The following is a 14,024-nucleotide window of genomic DNA, read 5'->3' as shown; positions in this document are numbered from 1 at the left end:
GGTAGCTGTGGGGCTGGCAGCCGCAGGGCTGCATTGCACCAGCCCCTTGCCTTTTGGCAGTAGATGGTTTATTACGACTGGTAACCGTCCTCGTCGGACAATCATGGATATCAGTCATAGTATATTATTTTCTGCCAAGTATTGTCTGCTGAGCACCCAGAAGAGGCCGAGGGCGATCTGGGTGCTGGCAGACATATGGCTGGCACACGTGGGGCTACATTGCTACACAGCAGCAACCCCTTGCCTTTAACCGTCCTCGTCGGACAATGATGGCTATCAGTCGTAGTATACTATTTTCTGCCAAGTATTGTCTGCTAAGCACCCAGAAAAGGCCGAGGGCGATCTGGGTGCTGGCAGACATGTGGCTGGCACACGTAGGGCTACATTGCTACACAGCAGCAACCCCTTGCCTTTTGGCAATAAATAGTGTATTATGATTGGTATCCGTCATCATCATACTGGTAAGCGCCCAGTATTTGCTGCCAAGCACCCAGAAAATGCCGAGGGCTATCAGTCATGCTGCACTGTCGTCTTAAGATGTAAAAAATAGATTTGTTCTGTATTCATTTCCTTCCCCCCTCCCTCCATCAAATCAACGGCCCGCTAAACCCAGGCTTAGGAGTTCAATCTCTGGGGGGGGGGGTGCATTCTGTGTGACAGTTGTTTGTATTTCTCCCTGATGCACAGCCACCTTTCTTGATTTTAATTCCCTGTACCTGTACGCCATGTCGTCACTCGCCCCTCCCTCCCTCCCTCCCTCCCTCCTTCCCCTGGTCTTTCAGATACTAGTTTCGCGCCTTTTTTCAGACCAGACGCCATAGCTATCACTGGGATCATGGATCCCGCTCAGATCACCGCGGCAATTATGAGCACTATGAACACCACGCGCATTGTCCTGGAGTATATGCAGAGCCTGGACATGCCAAAGCAAAACCGGGACCAGCCGAGGAGGAGGCGATTGCAGCGCGGCGACGACAGTGATGAGGAAATGGACATGGACCTAGACCTCTCACAAGGCACAGGCCCCAGCAATGTGGAAATCATGGTGTTACTGGGGCAGGTTCATGCCGTGGAACGCTGATTCTGGGCCCGGGAAACAAGCACAGACTGGTGGGACCGCATCGTGTTGCAGGTCTGGGACGATGCCCAGTGGCTGCGAAACTTTCGCATGCGTAAGGGCACTTTCATGGAACTTTGTGACTTGCTTTCCCCTGCCCTGAAGCGCCAGAATACCAGGATGAGAGCAGCCCTCACAGTTGAGAAGCGAGTGGCGATAGCCCTGTGGAAGCTTGCAACGCCAGACAGCTACCGGTCAGTCGGGAATCAATTTGGAGTGGGCAAATCTACTGTGGGGGCTGCTGTGATCCAAGTTGCCAGGGCAATGAGAGACCTGGTGATATCAAGGGTAGTGACTCTGGGAAACGTGCAGGACATAGTGGATGGCTTTGCTGCAATGGGATTCCCAAACTGTGGTGGGGCGATAGACGGAACCCATATCCCTATCTTGGCACCGGCGCACCAAGCCACCGAGTACATAAACCGCAAGGGGTACTTTTCAATGCTGCTGCAAGCCCTGGTGGATCACAAGGGACGTTTCACCGACATCAACGTGGGCTGGCCGGGAAGGGTACATGATGCTCGCGTCTTCAGGCATTCTGTTCTGTTTCGAAAGCTGGAGGAAGGGACTTTCTTCCCGGACCAGAAAATAACCGTTGGGGATGTTGAAATGCCTATCGTGATCCTTGGGGACCCAGCCTACCCCTTAATGCCATGGCTCATGAAGCCGTACACAGGCAGCCTGGACAGGAGTCAGGACCTGTTCAACTACAGGCTGAGCAAGTGCCGAATGGTGGTGGAATGTGCATTTGGGCGTTTAAAAGCGCGCTGGCGCAGCTTACTGACTCGCTCAGACCTTAGCGAAAAGAATATCCCCATTGTTATTGCTGCTTGCTGTGCGCTCCACAATATCTGTGAGAGTAAGGGGGAGACATTTATGGCGGGGTGGGAGGTAGAGGCAAATCGCCTGGCCGCTGATTACGCGCAGCCAGACACCAGGTCGGTTAGAGCAGCACAGCAGGGCGCGGTGCGCATCAGAGAAGCTTTGAAAACTAGTTTTGTGACTGGCCAGGCTACGGTGTGAAACTTCTGTTTGTTTCTCCTTGATGAAATCTCCGCCCCCCCACCCACCCGGTTAACTCTACTTCCCTGTAAACCAAGCACCCCGCCCACCCCTACCCTCCCCCCTTCAAGCACCACTTGCAGAGGCAATAAAGTCATTGTTACTTCACATTCATGCATTCTTTATTAATTCAGCACACAACTAGGGGGATAATTGCAAAGGTAGCCCGGGATGGGTGGGGGAGGAGGGAAGGAAAAGGACACACTGCACTTTAAAACTTTAAAACTTATTGCTCGTGAAATCATCTAGGCTGGAGTGACTGGGTGTTCTTGGGCGTCTGGGTGAGGAGGCAATGGGACTTGGGGAGGAGGGCTGTTGGTTACAGAGGGGCTGTAGCGGCGGTCTCTGCTCCTGCTGCCTTTCCTGCAGCTCAACCATACGCAGGAGCATATCAGTTTGATGCTCCAGCAGCCGGAGCATCGACTCTTGCTTTCTGTTTACAAGCTGACGCCACTTCTCCTCTTCAGCCCGCGATTCAGCACGCAACCTCTGCTCTTCAGCCCGCGATTCAGCCCGCCACCTCTCCTCTCGCTCATATTGGGCTTTTCTAAAATCAGTCATTGACTGCCTCCACGCATTCTGCTGTGCTCTGTCAGCGTGGGAGGCAGTCTGTAGTTCTGTAAACATTTCATCACGCGTCCTTCGCTTCCATTTTCGAATATTCACTAGCCTCTGTGAAGGAGAAACATTTGCAGCTGGTGGAGGAGAAGGGAGAGGTGGTTAAAAAAGATACATTTTAGAGAACAATGGGTACACTCTTTCACGTTAGATTTTGCTGTTCACATCACACAGCACATGTGCTTTCGTTACAAGGTCGCATTTTTCCTCTTATATTGAGAGCCTGCAGGTTTGGTGTGAGAGATCACTCACGCAGTGCCAGGCCACAGATTTCAGGTTGCAGGCAGCCATGGTAAGACACAGTCTTTTGGCTTTTTTAACCTTGTTAACAAGTGGGGATGGTTTAAAACAATACTGCTGTCATTAACCATACCAAGCACCCGTTGGGTTGGCCATTTAAAATGGGTTTGCAATGTAAAAGGAGGGGCTGCGGTTTCAGGTTTAACATGCAGCACAAACCCAACTAACTCCCCTCCCCCACACACCCAATTCTCTGGGATGGTCACTTCACCCCTCCCCCCCACCGCGTGGTTAACAGCGGGGAATATTTCTGTTCAGCAGAGCAGGAAGGGGCACCTCTGAATGTCCCCTTAATAAAATCGCCCCATTTCAACCAGGTGACCGTGAATGATATCACTCTCCTGAGGATAACAAAGAGCGATAAGGAATGGATGTTGTCTGCATGCCAGCAAACACCGGGACCATACGCTGCCATGCTTTGTTATGCAATGATTCCAGACTACGTGCTACTGGCCTGGCGTGGTAAAGTGTCCTACCATGGCGGACGGGATAAGGCAGCCCTCCCCAGAAACCTTTTGCAAAGGCTTTGGGAGTACATGAAGGAGAGCTTTCTGGAGATGTCCCTGGAGGATTTCCGCTCCATCCCCATACACGTTAACAGACTTTTCCAGTAGCTGTACTGGCCGCGATTGCCAGGGCAAATTAATCATTAATCATTAAACACGCTTGCTTTTAAACCATGTGTAATATTTACAAAGGTACACTCACCAGAGGTCCCCTGTGTGCCCACAGGTTCTTGGGTGAGTTCGGGGGTTACTGGTTCCAGGTCCAGGGTGATAAACATATCCTGGCTGTTGGGGAAACCGGTTTCTCCGCTTCCTTGCTGCTGTGAGCTATCTATGTTCTCTCCATCCTCATCTTCCTCGTCCGCCGAACCCGCTTCCCTGTGTCTTTCTCCAGTGAGGGACTCATAGCACACGGTTGGGGTAGTGGTGGCTGCACCCCCTAGAATGGCATGCAGCTCCGCGTAGAAGCGGCAAGTTTGCGGCTCAGCCCCGGACCTTCCGTTTGCTTCTCTGGATTTGTGGTAGGCTTGCCTTAGCTCCTTAATTTTCACGCGGCACTGCTGTGCGTCCCTGTTATGGCCTCTGTCCTTCATGGCCTTGGAGACCTTTTCTAATATTTTGCCATTTCTTTTACTGCTTCGGAGTTCGGCCAGCACTGATTCATCTCCCCAGATGGCGAGCAGATCCCGTACCTCCCGTTCGGTCCAGGCTGGACCTCTTTTGCGATCCTGGGACTCCATCACGGTTACCTGTGCTGATGAGCTCTGCATGGTCACCTGTGCTCCCCACGCTGGGCAAACAGGAAATGAAATTCAAACGTTCGCGGGGCTTTTCCTGTCTACCTGGCCAGTGCATCTGAGTTGAGAGTGCTGTCCAGAGCGGTCACAATGAAGCACTGTGGGATAGCTCCCAGAGGCCAATAACATCGAATTCCGTCCACACTAACCCAATTCCGACCCCCTAAGGCCGATTTTATCGCTAATCCCCTCGTCGGAGGTGGTGTAAAGAAACCGGTTTAAAGGGCCCTTTAAGTCGAATGAAAGGGCTTCGTCGTGTAAACGTGTCCAGGCTTAATTCGATTTAACGCGGCTAAAGTCGACCTAAACTCGTAGTGTAGACCAGGCCTGAGAGGGGACATGATAGCAGTTTTCAGGTATCTAAAAGGGTGTCATAAGGAGGAGGGAGAAAACTTGTTCACCTTAGCCTCTAAGGATAGAACAAGAAGCAATGGGCTTAAACTGCAGCAAGGGAGGTCTAGGTTGGACATTAGGAAAAAGTTCCTAACTGTCAGGGTGGTTAAACACTGGAATAAATTGCCTAGGGGGGTTGTTGGATCTCCATCTCTGGAGATATTTAAGAGTAGGTTAGATAAATGTCTATCAGGGATGGTCTAGACAGTATTTGGTCCTGCCATGCGGGCAGGGGACTGGACTCAATGACCTCTCGAGGTCCCTTCCAGTCCTAGAATCTATGAATCTATGAAAGTACCGGGGAAAAACCCAGAACTAACCCTTTTAATTGAAGGTTCAAGCAGTAATTTCTTGTTTCTCAGAAAGCTTTTTAGGATCAGAACATCTGACCCCTGATTTCTGTTCACTTCCTGAGAGCAGTGCGTACAAATTCTTTTAAAAGTGGATGCCAGTAGAATAGGAGTATGCAGGAACAAATAGTTTGGTGAACAACTTCAACAGCTGGCCCTATATCCAGGGAACCAAGTGCAATACTTGTTGTATAAACAGTTTTCTGTGAATCATAGGAATTCAAGCTCATTTAAGAGCTGATGTATGTAATAGCAGCCCCTGGAATCAGTGGGTTTTAGCCACTGATACGTAATGGAATCACATAACCTTTTATAACCCTGAATTATGGCTTGTGATAGAGGACTGGAAGAAATGGTTGTGGATATTCCAGATCTTCCTGGGAGCGAGCGAAATAGAAGACAAAAGATAGTGCAGTCCTCCACACTGCTGCATGTGGAATCTATAAGATGAGCGTACAAAAGGAAGGGCAAACTACTGGATACAGTCATTCAAAAAGGTTAAGAATATTTTGATCCATGAAAGAATGTCATTTGAAAAAGGCACATCTTTACAGGAAACCAGCTGCCACATGAGACCATTGACCATTGATGTAACAGAGCTATTCAATATGGATAAGTCATTTCAATGTAGACAGTTCACAGATGAACTAATTAGAAACAAATGGGGTGATTTGTATGGACTGGGGATTCCTTCAATGCTGTTTCATTGGTGTGCAGTGATTCTTCACCCAGTTGAGAAGCCACATTGACAGGATGTAAAGAAAGACATGCTCAGCATCTTGGGCAGAAAGAAGGTAACTATTATGACGGGAATAGTCGGGTAATGCAGAATAGCTTTGAATGCAATAAAACAAATTGGCTGTGGCAATTTGCTGAGGTTTCTGTTAGAATAAAAAGTTCTTGAGAAATTTAAAACGGTCATCACACTCACTTTATGAAACTGTATTAGTCATTTTAAGCTCATAATACCAAACTTTCTAAAACTTCAAGTGTCTTTCTAAGATTTCTGTACATATTTGGGTAGATATCACTGCAATAGCTATTTGCTGATAAATAATAGATTAGATCTGGCTTTGTGACTAATAATAGTTTGTTTCACTGTCAATATTTAACAGTTAGCAAAACTTAACATTCAATCTGTCCTCTGATCACGGACAAAAGAGAACCTTAACTCACAGTAGGAGAGAACTAAGCAGGTTAAGCCAACTACTTCAGCCTCCGGGGTTTCTTTTGTCAAGTTCCCCAGAGTAAATCCTGATTTATTCCACATGTTGGATCTTATTTGTCACCATGAATGGAGTACCCAAGGCCACAAATGGTTTATATGAGCGGCCTCAAATTCTCTTATTTCTTAGTGACAGTGTTGTCTACAGATTCAAGGAAAACCTGGCCTTGAGAAGCAGAGGTAGATCCTCGGACTTGTAAGAGGAGTTTCTTCTTCAAGTGTAGTCCACAAGCAAGTGTGTATTACTGCCTGATATTTACAATGTGATAAGTGACACGATCAAATAGCAAGAAAGGCCATAGAACTAGTGATGGGAAAATGTTAAAAGTTTCAAAGAAACATGCAGAAATCCATTGCTTTTCCAGATATCTTGGATCTGTAAAATTCAGCTGGTAATCTCACAAGATTTCTTGTTTTGCCTGTTTCTGCTTTTGGAAATATCAACCCACTCCAGGAAAGCACAAAAATTGGTGCTTAATTTTAAGCACAATAAGTCCCATTGAAATCACTGGAAATATTTGCATGCTAAAAATTAAGCATGTGCTTGATTGCTTTCTTGGATTGGGGTCATAATGAGAGCACAAAAGAGAAGGGTGGTTTTGTAGTTAAGGTATTGGACTGGGGCTCAAAAAACCTGGGTTCTGGTCTTGGCTCAGCCACAGACTTCCTTAGAGATGTTGCTGAGGTCCAAGTTATGACGTCCACATTAGGCCTATATGCAGCAGAGCATTCATTTATGAAAATGGTGGTTAAATAGTGTTTTTTTAAAGTTGTTAGATTTTTTTAGATGATGTGACTACAGAAGGGGGAAAATGTAGCTCATTCTTAGCTGTATGCATTTCACATCACAGTGTAGTTTTTCTTTTTTTCTGTTTATGTGGTTGTTGCATTTTTTTCTGAAGCTACAATCTTGTTTTAAGAACCCCCTTTTTCAATCAAGTAGCTTTTTACACACTAGCTACTTAGTCACAAGCAAGGTAGTCTGCAGGTAATGTAAAACTGCAGGAGCTCAAAAAGACACTGCTCTTCATTTGCTCCAAAATTGTCTCTTAGGTATGGACAGGAAATAGGGAGGTCGGAGAGGATAAAATACATAGAGTCATAAAAATGTAGGGCATGAAGGGACCTCAAGAAGTCATTTTAGTCCAGTCCTCTGAGCTGAGGCAGGATCAAATAAACCTAGACCATTCCTGGCAGGTGTTTGTCCAACCTGTTCTTAAAAACCTCCCATGATGGGGATTCCACAACTTCCCTTGGAAGCCTGTTCCAGAGCTTAACTATCCTTATAGTTAGAAAGATTTTCCTTAATATCTAACCTAAATCTTTCTTGCTTCAGATTAAGCCCATTACTGCTTGTCCTCTACCAGCAGTGGACATGGAGCACAATTCATCAGTCTTCTTTGTAACAGCCCTTAACATATTTGAAGTCTGTTATCAGTTCCCTCCTCAGTCACCTTTTCTCAAGACTAAACCTGCCCAGTTTTTTAAAGCTGTCCTCATGGGTCAGGTTTTCTAAACCTTCTATCATTTTTGTTGCTCTCCTCTGGACCCTCTCCAATTTGTCCACATCTTTCTTAAAGTGTGGTGCCCAGAACTGCATGCAGAATTCCAGCTGAGGCCTCACCAGTGCCAAATAGAGTGGGACAATTACCTCCCATGTTTTACATATGACATTCCTGTTAATACACCCCAGAATATTAGCCATTTTCACAACTGCATCACATTGTTGACTCTCATTCAATTTGTGATCCACGATAACCCCCAGATCCTGCCTGTTTTTTCCCTATTTTGTAGTTGTGCATTTGATTTTTTTCTTCCTAAGTATAGTACTTTGCATTTGTCTTTACTGAAAATCATCTTGTTGATTTCAGACCAACTCTCCAGTTTGTCAATGTTGTTTTGAATTCTAATTCTGTCCTCCACAGTGCTTGCATCCCCTCCCAGTTTGGTGTCATCCATAAATACTATAAGCATACTGTCTACTCCATTATCCAAATCATTCACGAAAATAACCAGACCAAAGACAGACCCTCCCAGTTTCGACAACAAACTATTGATAACTAGTCTTTGAGTACAGTATTTCAACCAGTTTTGCACCCACCGTATAATAATTTCATCTTGATGGAAGCCAATTTCATCATAGCACCTTATGACCAAGCAATAAGGGCACTGTCCTGAAAACACAATCAAGCATGGTGCTTATGGACTTCAGGTAGTCCCATTGGTAAGGCATGGCTGGCAATGCAAAGCACAGTGATTATTTCTGGTGGGTTGTTATAAAGCAGGTGTGCAAGATTGAGTCTGAGGAAGGCACAAATCACTCTGAAATGCACATCTGTTCTGTGTCTTATTGGTATTTTGAAACTAAATAAGAAATAAGAAAATCAGAGATAAAAGAGAAAGAATGTGGGGGAAGGGAAATGCAATATTGTTATTATTATTATTATTATTATTATTATTTTATTATTATTATTATTATTATTATTGGTATTACAGTAGTGTCTAGCGGTCCTAACCAAGACCAGAGCTTCAGTGTGCTAGGGGCTATACAAATCTGTAGTAAGTGTGACAGATTCGGCAAATTCTTGCAGTTATCTTTGTGAGATCTTATTGTATTAAGAATCATTGTGGGACAAGGACTGTATGTAATTCCATGGGGGAGGGTGACCACAGGTACACCAGAAGTTAAGAACAGTCATTAGAGAAATTCACTCAGGCTGTAACATCTTAGAGATGTAACACCACCTAGAGAGCCTAGCATATACTGGTTCCAACTGGATTCTCCAGAGACCAACAGACAAAGAAAGGACTTTTGGATAAATAGCCAGAGTTTAAACTGACTCAAAGTCTTCTTTCTGATCCAGCAAAAAGATAGGACCTTCTGTACAAGGAGGCCCCAATCCTTCCTGGGGAGTGTTGGAAGGACTTTGGCCTACTGAGGCCCCATAACACTGATGAGTAATCTCTGGTAAGCTTTTAGCATTCATGTATGTTCTTTTATTGTGTTTAATGTGCTTTCTCTGGAATGCTTTCACCTTAATAATAAATGTGCTTGCTTAGAAAGAGCTTTGTGGTAATTTATAACTGCTGGTTATTATGTTTTCATAGCCTTTGAAGAGAAAGCAAAGTGCAGTCGCTAGCCGGTTTAGGCAGTCTGGCTTGCCAGGGATATCACAGTGTTAGGCAGGGAACTATGCAGCCTGGGAAAACACCCAGTCAGGAGGGAAAGAGACATGGGTCTCCACCCAAAAGAGGTGATGGATGAGCCTAGAGTGGGTGTCCTTGAGGAAGGAAGAGGAGGAATAGAGGTGCAGTTTCCCTGAACTGTGACAACAGTTCCTGCCATGAAAATATTACTGATTTATCTAGGCATTGTATTGCATCAATTACAAGCAATCAGAAAATCCCAATAGCATTAAAAATGCTAAAGGCATTTTCTACTGTGTAATAAAAATGTTAACACCCTTGGTACATTACAATGAAAGAGGTGATGCAAAGTCTATTTTGCAAGCCAAGATGTTTTACATGCAAACCATTGGCGCATACCAGAGATTATAATTCCTGTAATGATATGACTTTATCATGTGCAATTGCTTTGAATGTTTGCTTTATTAAAGATGTTGTAATGCGTGGGATTAGAGTGTTGCCAACTCCAAGTAGTCGAAACCCATGGGGCGGGCCTAAAAATTGTGAGATTTCTCCAAAAATCATGAGATTTTTTTTAAAGTGGCTCACTTTTGTTTGTCTTCTGTTTTGTTTTTAGACTTTAGGATACACTTGGGTCACATTTTTAAGCTTTTCTCTGCAACCATCAGGACTTAAAAGTTTACTTTTTAAAAATGAAAGCTGAGACTCGAACTTAATTCTATGAATCTAGGAGATGAGGCTGTGATGTTCTCCTAAGGGCATCCAGATCTGTAAGCCACTGTTCTATCCCTCTGTCTCAGCAAGAGACAGCTTTGCTGGAGCTTAACTTGTGTGTCAGTCTTGCAATACCAGTCTGTTCGCCTCACAGCAAATTTCTCAAGACTCTGTCAGTCTTAACCTTGCCATGCAGATAACATTTAGTAAACCCCAGTTCCCATCTCTCTACAGTGTCCAATCCCTCTCACTGGTCTCTCACAGAAATTAAGTTAGCTGTCTCCAGAGAGACAGTGAACACACCAGCCTGTTAGTTTGGCTGAGGACTCATGTTTTACTTCAATATAACAGCACTGAGATGATTTATAGTAAAACTAAGAATAAGTTTATTAGTAATGAACATAGATTTAAGTGATACTAAGCAAGAGTAACAGAGACAGAAATGGTTACAAATAAAACAAAAGTAACACACTTCTTAGTGACTGAAACTTAATTTTAGCAAGTTGGAATCTTTGTCTAAGCAGCTTCCTTATTTACATCAAGTTACCAGCATCTCCAGCCCTCCAGGCAAGAAAGAATATCCAGTATTTTTATAGGCCAGTAAACCTTTGAAGTCAGGGGCAGCGAGTTATATGGGCCCATGATGCCCATGCTCCAGGAATATTCAGGGCCCAGGGGCCCAGATCCACCAATGTTCGGGGCCAAGTCTTTACCTGGCCCCACCTGCTGTCCCAGTGCGCTTCCCCCAGAGCATCTTCCAGCCCTGCCTGCCGCCCCCAGGCGATTTAAAAGGGGCCCCTGGCTGCCGCCGCCACCACCGGCAGCGCAGTGAGGCTAAGGCATCTTCCTGCCCACCCTCACTCCGTGCCACTTCCGGAAGCAGCCGCCCCCCCCCCCCCCGCGGCCCCAGGGAGGAGGGTGTTTCTGAGCGCCGACTACACAGGTCCCATTGGTCACAGTTCCCGGCCAATGGGAGCTGCGTGGGCGGTGCCTGTGGGCAGCAGCGCACGGACACCGCCCCGCCCGCCCCGCCTAGGAGCCGCAGCCAGATGGGTGTTCAGGTCGCTTTCGGGAGCCGCCCCTCACCCTCTCCTGCACCCCAACCCCCTGCCCCAGCCCAGAGCCCGCACCCCGACTCCCTCCCAGAGCCCGCACCGCGTCCCGCACACCACCCCCCTACCCCAGCCCAGAGCCCTCACCCCAAACCCCCTCCCGCACCCAAACTCCCTCCCAGAGCCCAAATCCCCTCCTGCACCCAAACTCCCTCCCAGAGTGTTATGCTTATAAGAAGCACACTGTATCTTTTTCAGAGGAAAAGGCAATACGCCGCATTTATTGAAGATACAACACTTAGCATATGCATTCAATCACACCACACACACATACACACACACACACACACACTGACCTGCCAGTCGATGTTATAGTTACCAGTCCAGAGTCTGGATCAACCTAGTGGCCAGCTAGGTTGATCACAGGTAGGGAGGAGCCAGGTTCTGTCAGTTGCGACATGATGCTCCGGGGAAGTCTTGGCAGGATGAACCCAAAGTTTCATGGCAAGGCACCCTGTTTATATAGTGATTTTCCTTCATTGGGACCAATGAGTTTTGCACCGTTATGCTGTAATCAATTGTTGTTTGACGAGTGCTTGTTTTTTAAAATTGTTCTTCTCATTTTTTATTTTCTTTTTTTATTAAGTTTTTTAGGGAGTTATTCCATGCTGGTTTTCATTACAGTTATTTTGTCCCCATTGATAGGTGCCTGTCTCATTTTTAGAGTCGTTAATCTGCCCTCCTCTTTCAACAGGGGCGTTTTGCAGCCTCCTGGTGCCCTGGCGTCTGTCTCCGGTTCCTCCCTAGACCACCTGGTTTAGCAATGGCCTGTACACTTATTTTTTAACATACACATTTTTTATTTACACACAAAACAAAATTTATTTACACTGAACATTTTGAATAGGATCATTAAGTTGTAATGCAAAAGAAAACAATTATGGCATTTTTTTATTTATTTTAAAATGCTAAACCTATAACAAATTGGTGACCCTTAAAGGTTTGTTACTGCCTTGAAATTAGCACAGACACAAATTTTGGCTGATGTATTTTTACCAATGGCCCATTAGGTCATTCCTTTTAGCTATTTAAAAAGGGTGGCTGGCAGGATATGATTAAATTATACACCAATACATTTAATACATGCTACATTATTATTTTTTATTTTAAATTATATAAAATACAAACATAAAATTTTATTATTACATGTTCCCCTTTTGACCCCTCAATAACAATTCTTGAGTGGGTCATATTTTATACAATTATTTTATAGCAATATGCTGAGAGGCAATTTGAGTTTGTGATTGTAATTTAACAAGCATTTTTTTTGTTTAACAGCACATACAACACATTTTTAGCAAGCAAACACAGGACAATATTAACACAACTAGTAATGGGTGAAACATAATAGACAATATGCCCTTAGAGGTTGGGGACCAGCCTGTAAAAACGTTGTACCAGTGATAGGCCGTTAGGGTTCTTTTTAGAGTTAGCAATTTTTAATATGTTTTTATTTGCATGTAATATTTGAACGACACGCTTCCCTATATTCCTTTGTGTTTGTTGTAAAAACTGAGTTACCTTTGTTTTTGACAAGAAGTGATTAGTTAGATTGTGCCAATTTAGGCTAAGGGTAACAGAGAAATTAACCAGGGTGGCGGTTATAGTGCTTTGTGCTTTTTTTATTTTTGGTAAATAGTATGTGTGATTGCTAGTATATAATACACGGGTATTACATTTACATTTATTTCCTGGGTGCTGGCTTATAATTGCATTTTTAAAAATACTGTTTTTTAGGATGTAACATATACGCATTGTTCGTTGTACAAAACACGCGTTACATTTTTTAGTTTGTTTTACACACATATTTTTAATGATGTATTTTTGCTACATGGTTTTGTGGTGACAGATAGGGACAAGCACATGGGACAATGTGTGTGTGTGTGTGTGTGATTGAATGCATATGCTAATTGTTGTATCTTCAATAAACGCGTCATATTGCCTTTTCCCCTGAAAAAGATCCCGTGTGCTTCTTCTAAGCATAACAAGAGCCTGCACCCCCTCCTACACCCCAAACCCCTGCCCCAGGCCAGAGCCTGCACCCAAACTCCCTCCCAGAGCCCACATCCCTCCTGCACCCAAACTCCCTCCCAGAGCGTTAGGCAGGTGAGCGTGGGGGGGGGGGGGGGACTTGGACCCGTTCTGGGTACCACCCAAAATTATACAAACCTGCTGCCCCTGTTTGAAGTGTATTCTTTTGAAGAGAATCCCCAGATGAAGGTTTTTCTCCCCTGCTGCTTATGCCATCCTGTCTTCCTCACCTTTCTCTTAATTTGTTGCTCCTGTGAACTTAGATGCAAATGAACTTGCATTGTCTCTGTCATCACCTTGCTTATTTCACAATGGAGATACAGGCAAAACAACATTCCTTTGTATAGGGCAAACTTGTTGATCTGCTCCCTCCACAACATCTTTTAAATACATATTACCACCATACATACATACCTCTTTATATACAGCCTGTTCATAGAGCACACAATGATATTAATCATCAGTGTGTCACTGGCTTTCATAAGACCTTACTCAATATACTTTTATAGTACAATAACATTGTATATAATCAACTGATTCAGTTGCTTATTCTTTAGGATTCAATCACCCTGTTCTCCTCCTGGGAGGTCGGGATCCTGACTGTCACAGGGGCTTTAAGAAAAACAACAGTAATTATACATCTATACCTTTA

The sequence above is a fragment of the Emys orbicularis genome, chromosome 8 (assembly GCF_028017835.1).
Source record: "Emys orbicularis isolate rEmyOrb1 chromosome 8, rEmyOrb1.hap1, whole genome shotgun sequence".
NCBI lineage: Eukaryota > Metazoa > Chordata > Testudines > Emydidae > Emys > Emys orbicularis.
Note: the sequence above shows the minus strand (reverse complement) of the source record.